The 6,810-nt window shown below is 37.9% G+C and overlaps 1 long non-coding RNA gene across 2 annotated transcripts in view; it reads left to right on the top strand.

Annotated features, from left to right (window-relative positions):
- Window positions 1-5,897, top strand: part of LOC134145915 (uncharacterized) — a 31,393-nt gene extending 25,496 nt beyond the window's left edge. Inside the window, exon 5 of one of the 2 annotated variants that reach the window (XR_009959710.1) lies at window positions 5,768-5,897. This is a non-coding gene — a long non-coding RNA (uncharacterized LOC134145915). Of the gene's footprint in view, window positions 1-2,489; window positions 5,582-5,767 lie in introns of those variants that run through there. The other variant, XR_009959711.1, reaches the window with a different exon arrangement.
- The last annotated feature ends 913 nt before the right edge of the window (window positions 5,898-6,810 follow it).

The following is a 6,810-nucleotide window of genomic DNA, read 5'->3' as shown; positions in this document are numbered from 1 at the left end:
CCGCCTCCCGCCGCCTCCCTCCGCCTCCCGCCGCCGCCTCCCGGCCGGGCCGCGCCGGGGCCGCGGCCTGCGGCGGCGCCACCGCGGCCTGCGCCCCCCTCGCGGCTGCGCGCGGGGGCGAGAGCGGGGGCGGCGCGGCGGGGCCCGGCCCGGCCCGGCCCCGGCCCCGGCCCCGGCCCCGCGGTGCTGCTGCTCCGCGGTGCTGCTGCCGGCGTTTCCTGGCGCCTGAGGCCCCGAAGGAAACAGGTGCAGCCCCGCCGGGAGGCGCCCCGCCGCCCCCGGCCTCTCCTTTTCGCGTCGGAGCTGCGCCGCGCCGCGGCCCCCCCCCCAGCGCGGCGCTTGCTCTCCCGTGCAAGGTGCTGTGCTGCTCGGGCACGGCTTTGAAACTGGTAACGTCGCGCCATGTACCTTACCGTACCTACACTTCGGCACGCGTCTTTGTGCTGTAACTGTTACTTAGATTATGATAACAAAGTGCTGTTTATCAGGTGCTTTTTTAAGATTACAAGATGCTGATAAAAGACTGCTTTACTAACAAAATACTTTGGCAAGTCACACTTTGCTAGGGTGGTTTTGTAATTAAGGTTTCCTAAATTTCCCCCTCATGGTTTCAAATGAAAAAAAAATGTGAAATGTGAATGCATTTAGTGGCAGTATTTCAGAGGGAGAGAGGTAAGTTTCCCTGTGAGCAAAGGTGCAATAGGAAGACAACTTGATTTATGACTGAGCTGAGGTAGGCTAACCAGGCCAACTTGCCTTGGATTGCTTGGAGTCAACAGATTTTTGAGTAGCTTTATCATTAGACTCTAATTCAGGCCTTAGACTCTGCTGGCATTTTGGCTTACCATAGGCAGGGTTGTCCTTCTGAGTCTTTTGAGCAACCAAGCCCTCAGGATAATGGCCTGTCGTCTTTTACAAAAATGGGTTGTTCTGAATCCTAACCAGAATTTTGTAGTAATTTACTGTTTAGTTACTCGGGGTAAAATGAAGCATATGCTGATTTGAGCCTATTTGTGTCCACAGCTTCCAAAGTTTAGCAATTTTCGATCTGTACCGATTAAAATGCTAGTGGGCTTATTTTTATTATGTTCTAAAGCTTTTTGGGGAGCAAAACAAGAATTAGGAAGGTCATCTAGATGGTTAATGTTTGCAAGAGGGACAAAATTTTGTCCTCCCTGTGAATGAGATGTACACATACTAACTCATTTGCAAAAAAGCAAGACATTTGAGGACTGTCACTGGCTGATGGATGTTCTTACTGTACATGACTAGTTTTCCACATCTAGAAGCCTGTATTCTGTATGAGAAATAATTGGGGAACAGCATATAAATAGACATGCTCTTTAAGATAATGGTATAAAATTGGGATTAATTGGGAAACCCCACAGTTTTAGAATGGATTTGTCCTGGAGAGTGTCTCTTTCATGTTCATAGTTTTACCATGCTCGTACTTTGTGACTGCAAAGGTCCCAGCACTTAGACTTCCTGGAGTCACTTGGCCCTTGTATCATCCATGGCCCCTTCTCGCAGAAAGTCTGCTTTTGCCTAGTGTTCTGTGATTGTACTAGCAGCAGTGGCAGTGAAACTGCAAGTTACAAGGAAATTGCTGACCAAGAAATGGAAGAATTTGAGGTCCGAAACCTCTATAACTAAGGTTCTTTTTTGTTTACTTGTGCTTGTAAGTTTGCAGAGCCTAACTGTGCTTCAATGAAGTTTTTAATGTATTCTTCATTGGTGCTTCCTAGCAATGAAATAAACTCTATTATGCAGCTGTTTGACAGTGTGTGCAAGTTTATCACGAGTGACATGTTTGTCAACCAAAGTGAGGTTGTTAAATTTGTTATCAGCCAGATTTCAGAATAAGCTAGTTATAAGAATTTTAATTGCATTCAAGGAGCTTTCCAAGTTACTCCTTTTGAGTATGAGAAGACATAAACTATTTCTGATTATTTTCAGATGACTCAGTTATAGACTTTGGATTCATTGCCATATGAAATATTGTATTCATATACATAACTTAATTGTCTTCTGTGTGAATGAAATGCAAATTCTCCTCTACTTAGATCCTAAAGGTTTTTATCAATGTAAGTCACCCACCCATTTTCCTTGAGTTTATTCTGTAGAGAGTGAAAGCCAGTCATTGCATATTTTTTATTTCAAAGACTGTAAGAGGAGACATAACACTTAAGAAACCATGCCAGTTAATGGAACATATTCTCTTAAAACATATCTCTCAATCTCTCTGTTTCAGACACCAAAGAGTTGCTGATGAAACTAAAAACCTGGATTCTTTACAGTCAGGTTTATTTGGCAAATCATCACAGGCCAGTCCCTAATTTCTGGTAGCTTTGTGTGGTTCCTGGAGTTGATCTGTGTCATCTGGCCACTGTAGACTGCAGATACATCTTTAGGAATGTAGGATAAGGGGAATGAGTGAAATCCCTTTGAACAGTGCATGTTTTCATTAATATTCCTCTTTTACATTCCAGAAACAATGAAAACCCTGTAGAGCAGGTCTGTGCACAAGTACTGATGCTCTATCAGCTGGCCTTTGACTGCACATTCATGAAATGTTATTTGAAATACTAAATACTTGAGTACCACCTGGAAATCTGCATAGTTGGCTGACTTCATATCCTTTTGAGAAGGATCACTGTAGTACCTGTAAACTTAACAGTTATCTTAGCAACAGTGTTCTTGCTGTCTCTGGATGCGTGAGTTCCCAAGAATACTTGTCGTGATAGTTGGATATCCTCATGACCATTTTCCTTTCCCTGGTATGGACTGAAGAGAGAAACGCATTATCTGGACGCTTGGCCCTTCATTTCAGTGATGTTGAATGTACAGAACTTCTGAAATGCTTTGGATCCTTCAAAATGAAAAGTCTTGCATTGATTTCAACCATTTATTTACAGTGATTTAACATGAACGTGATATACAAACATATCAGTGATTCAGTTTACCAGAACCTGATCCTCACAGAATTTCAGATTTTTATCAGACAAGTAACATTCTGATTTCCTTTAAAATACTTGGGCACCCAAGGCTACAAACTAGTGTATGTAGGTACTGTTTGATAAGTGTGGTGCATCAGCATGTATTTTACCTTGGCTGAGTCAGAAAAAGAGCTCTAGTCTTCTGTGTTTTTTTCCCATCTCTGACCACTCTGATCTGCTTTCTTTAGAAATACATTTTTTTTCTAAACTGGGTCAGTTTCATAATTCACCTCTCTGGCATCTATCTAATCTATGTATGAAATGTTTTAAAACATTTAGTGATAGTGCACTACAGAACAACTTGTTCCCTGTGGAAGTTTTTCCTTGAACCCGAGTAGGACACACATAATTCTGAACAATCCTCTTTTGAAAATTCTGGAGGTGTTTTATTATTTGCAACTGCACATACATTTGTATGTAATGTTACCCATAGAAGAATTCAATTTCTTTTCCAGTCAGACAATGGTTAATTCCACAAAGCGTGCAAAAAATATATGTTGACTTTGAAATTGCCATGTTTGATTTAATTGAATTATTGATAATTGAATTTATACCTGTATTTTTATAGTGTAACAGAATGAATAGAAATTCTCTGCTTACCTTATTCATACTATTGTTTTCTACACTTTTATCTTTTTTTTTATCTCCATATCAATATACATATCAAAGTAGGTCAGTCTTTATGGTCTTTCTTTATAAGAGTTTTTCCGTATTTTTATTCATCTTCATAGCTCATTTCTGAACTGCTTCTTTTTGTCCTGTACTCTTTTTCAGTAGAAATAACCATAGCAACACCATTCCCACACATGAGACCATACCATTGCTATATAGCAAAGTGAAATAACAATTTTTATCATTGTAAACGGTACTCTTTTAGGGCCTTTAAAAATTATGATGCTGCACATTAGCTAATGCCCAAGTTGTCTTTTCAGAGTTGATGCACTTAATTTTAAAGTCAGCTTTATGTAGTGTAAACTGCACTCCTTATATTTATTGTTTTGCCATTGTCATAACTGAATTTCATTGCTCATCTTCCTCTCTGTTTAGTGATGTCTTAGAGATTTTGTGATAAAATAAAATAAAGCTTGTAAAACACTACGGTATGTCAGCCTAGATGCCTTTATCTTAGTAAAGGCTTACACGATATCTGAATATTTTGAATATATGCATATATTTGAATATATATAAAAATGTATATTCTTCCTGAAAAACACAGTTAAAGTAAGAAATCTTATCCTTCTTCCCTAAAAAGGAGCATGCCTGTTACTGATGCTACATAAATATTCTATGATTAAAAATAGAGGTTCGGGTGAATTAAATCATAGATTATTCCTATATATAGTGCTCTGACTAATGCCTCCCATCTCATAGCACTACTCCTGTTCTCTGAAAGTTCCTTAACTGTTGGTATTTCTCTTCATTAAAGGAGAAATTTACTTTATCATTTCTCTACAATTTTGCTTTCACTTTTCAACACATTTTCCTTATCTTGTATTTATATTTTTTAAAATGCTTATTTTTTATGAAAATGTTCTCTGGTTTAGTGTCTTAATTTAAAATATACTGATCTCTACTACCTTTAGAATTGTGTAAATAGAACAAGTAGTGACTGCGTACTTTTCCTCTGTTTTTAACCTATTTTCTTTCTGTATTTTGTTGTTACTACTCCTATGAAGAATTTGTAATGCTCTCATGTGAGATTCCAAAAGTGAAATATTCCCATTTTACTTCCTTTAGTGCTGTACTGATTACTTCAGATGTATGGAGATTGTGTAGAGGCTTTCCAAATTAAATCCTATGTATCATACTTCACTTTTTTCCTGAGAACTGATTCTTTGGCCTTGAAGCTTGAGTAACTCTAGAATATAGCATACCAACAACCATTCTGCTAGCTCTAGAAGATGGAACGGAAACCTAGCCAGCAAAGCTTTAATTCAAATGCAATTCCATTTTTCCTCAATTTAGATGAGAGATTTGATATGACAGTAGAGAAGTATGTCCAAAATTGTATCTTTCTCTTAAATTTTTGTCCTTTCTCATTTAGCTTCAATTATATATCATACTAAGTAATAGAAACAAACTACAAGCAATTTATTAAAAACATATTAATAGTGTGCAATTTAAATTTTGCCTATTCTTTTACATGTTTATTGAAAGGTAGAGTGAAAGACTTCACTTTCTGGTGTGATTTTTAGTGTGCTAATTGAGCATTGACAGTTAATGAAGTTCTGTCATAACAGGACTACTTAGCATTTACAGTGTTCTTCGCAGTTCCAGACATCAGTTTTTAAACTTGCAGGTAGTGGATCCTTCCTGGCATAATTATTGCATTATACTGGAGAAGGTAACACGCGTGGCAGTTGTCGCAATATCATGATTCTGTCAGTACTCCTGAAACCCTCCTATAGTTTCATGCCTTGTGAACTTTGAATTCTCTCCAACACTTTTATCCTATTCAACTGAAATGGTTTCTGTATGGCACTGTAATTCAGTTTCTGGGTTAATAAAGCTAGGTTAAGAAAACCACTGAATCAAAAAATAAACTGTAAAAATGTTATTAGGAAAATAAAATGTCATTGACTCAGTATGTTTTCAGCTTAATTTTTTTTTCTCTTTGAATTTTATAGCTCTGTCAATACTTTTTTCTTTTGTTGTTCTGAGAACAAGCTGGATTTGTTACTTCTTTTGCCTCGTCATCAGTAGTAAAATGCTGTGGCTAAATATAGTCTACAATAATATTTGTACCAACTGTTGCCTTTGAATTTGTACAGGTGCAGTGGGGATCTGAACATGGGAAATAACTTTGTGCAGTATGGAGTGCAGTCCAGATTTTTGTATTAGTTGTGCTGCCTCTGAAGGATTCGAACAAATTAGGAAGCTCTTCCATACATAAAAGGAGGAAATCTGGTAAGAAACTGCCATTTAAAAAAATTAGTTATAGGTATAATATTTATTTTCATTTCATAGACAGCAAGTTTAGCATCATTTTTGAATCACTGAACAAGTAAATGTAAGAATGAAGAAAAATTCTCTATTACTCAATTGCAATGATAGATAGCAGTGTGAACTCACTAATGGTCACAGATACGCTCTCAGTCTGTTGGAATACTTTCAAATACCATTACAAATGCAGTTCAACGGGTTAGGTAGTCTTTGCTTTATATTATTTATGATGCCAAACATTTGAAAGTTCAGAATGATCAGACTTTGCTAAAAGTATGTTATACAATCCTCTTTATTCTAACTTCAGGTATACATTTTTAAATTGTTACCAAAATTAATCAGTTTATCTTATTAAAATTTGTCATCACCAACAGAGTAGCCCAATTTAACTCCCTGTAAGTGAGCCTAAGGCTCCTTACTTGTTTGCACGTACTCTGCAGTGGGTCTGAAAATCTTAATGTGTATGATGCATACAGCTAGATTGAGGATTGATTTTTTTATACCTAAAAGTACTGGGAAAAGGGCACAACTCAAGGACAGTTGTGTGCCAATCCAAGGAAGTATGCAGTTTGTGAGAACACAAGCTGCAGGCCTGGCCTCAGACCTCCGCTAATTTATTTTTTGCTGTTTGGTGACTGTTCAATGAGAGCTCTGCACTAAACCAAACACCTGCCTTTCTGATGCTAATGGTGATGTTCTGCTGGTTTAAATAGCATGCTCATTTTCCCTTCCTGTTTCCAATCTCTTCTCTGTATTATTTTGTGTTTGTTTCTACTCTTCTCAAAGGTTTTGACCTAAGAAAAGTCAGTGGAATTAATTTGTATGTGTAAAGTTAAGATGCAGTCAAATACATTGTTGAATTAGGGCCCAA

The sequence above is a fragment of the Rhea pennata genome, chromosome 12 (assembly GCF_028389875.1).
Source record: "Rhea pennata isolate bPtePen1 chromosome 12, bPtePen1.pri, whole genome shotgun sequence".
In the NCBI taxonomy this organism is placed as follows: Eukaryota; Metazoa; Chordata; class Aves; order Rheiformes; family Rheidae; genus Rhea; species Rhea pennata.
The sequence above is the reverse complement of the archived record's forward strand: the minus strand, read 5'-3'. Positions and strand labels throughout refer to the sequence as shown.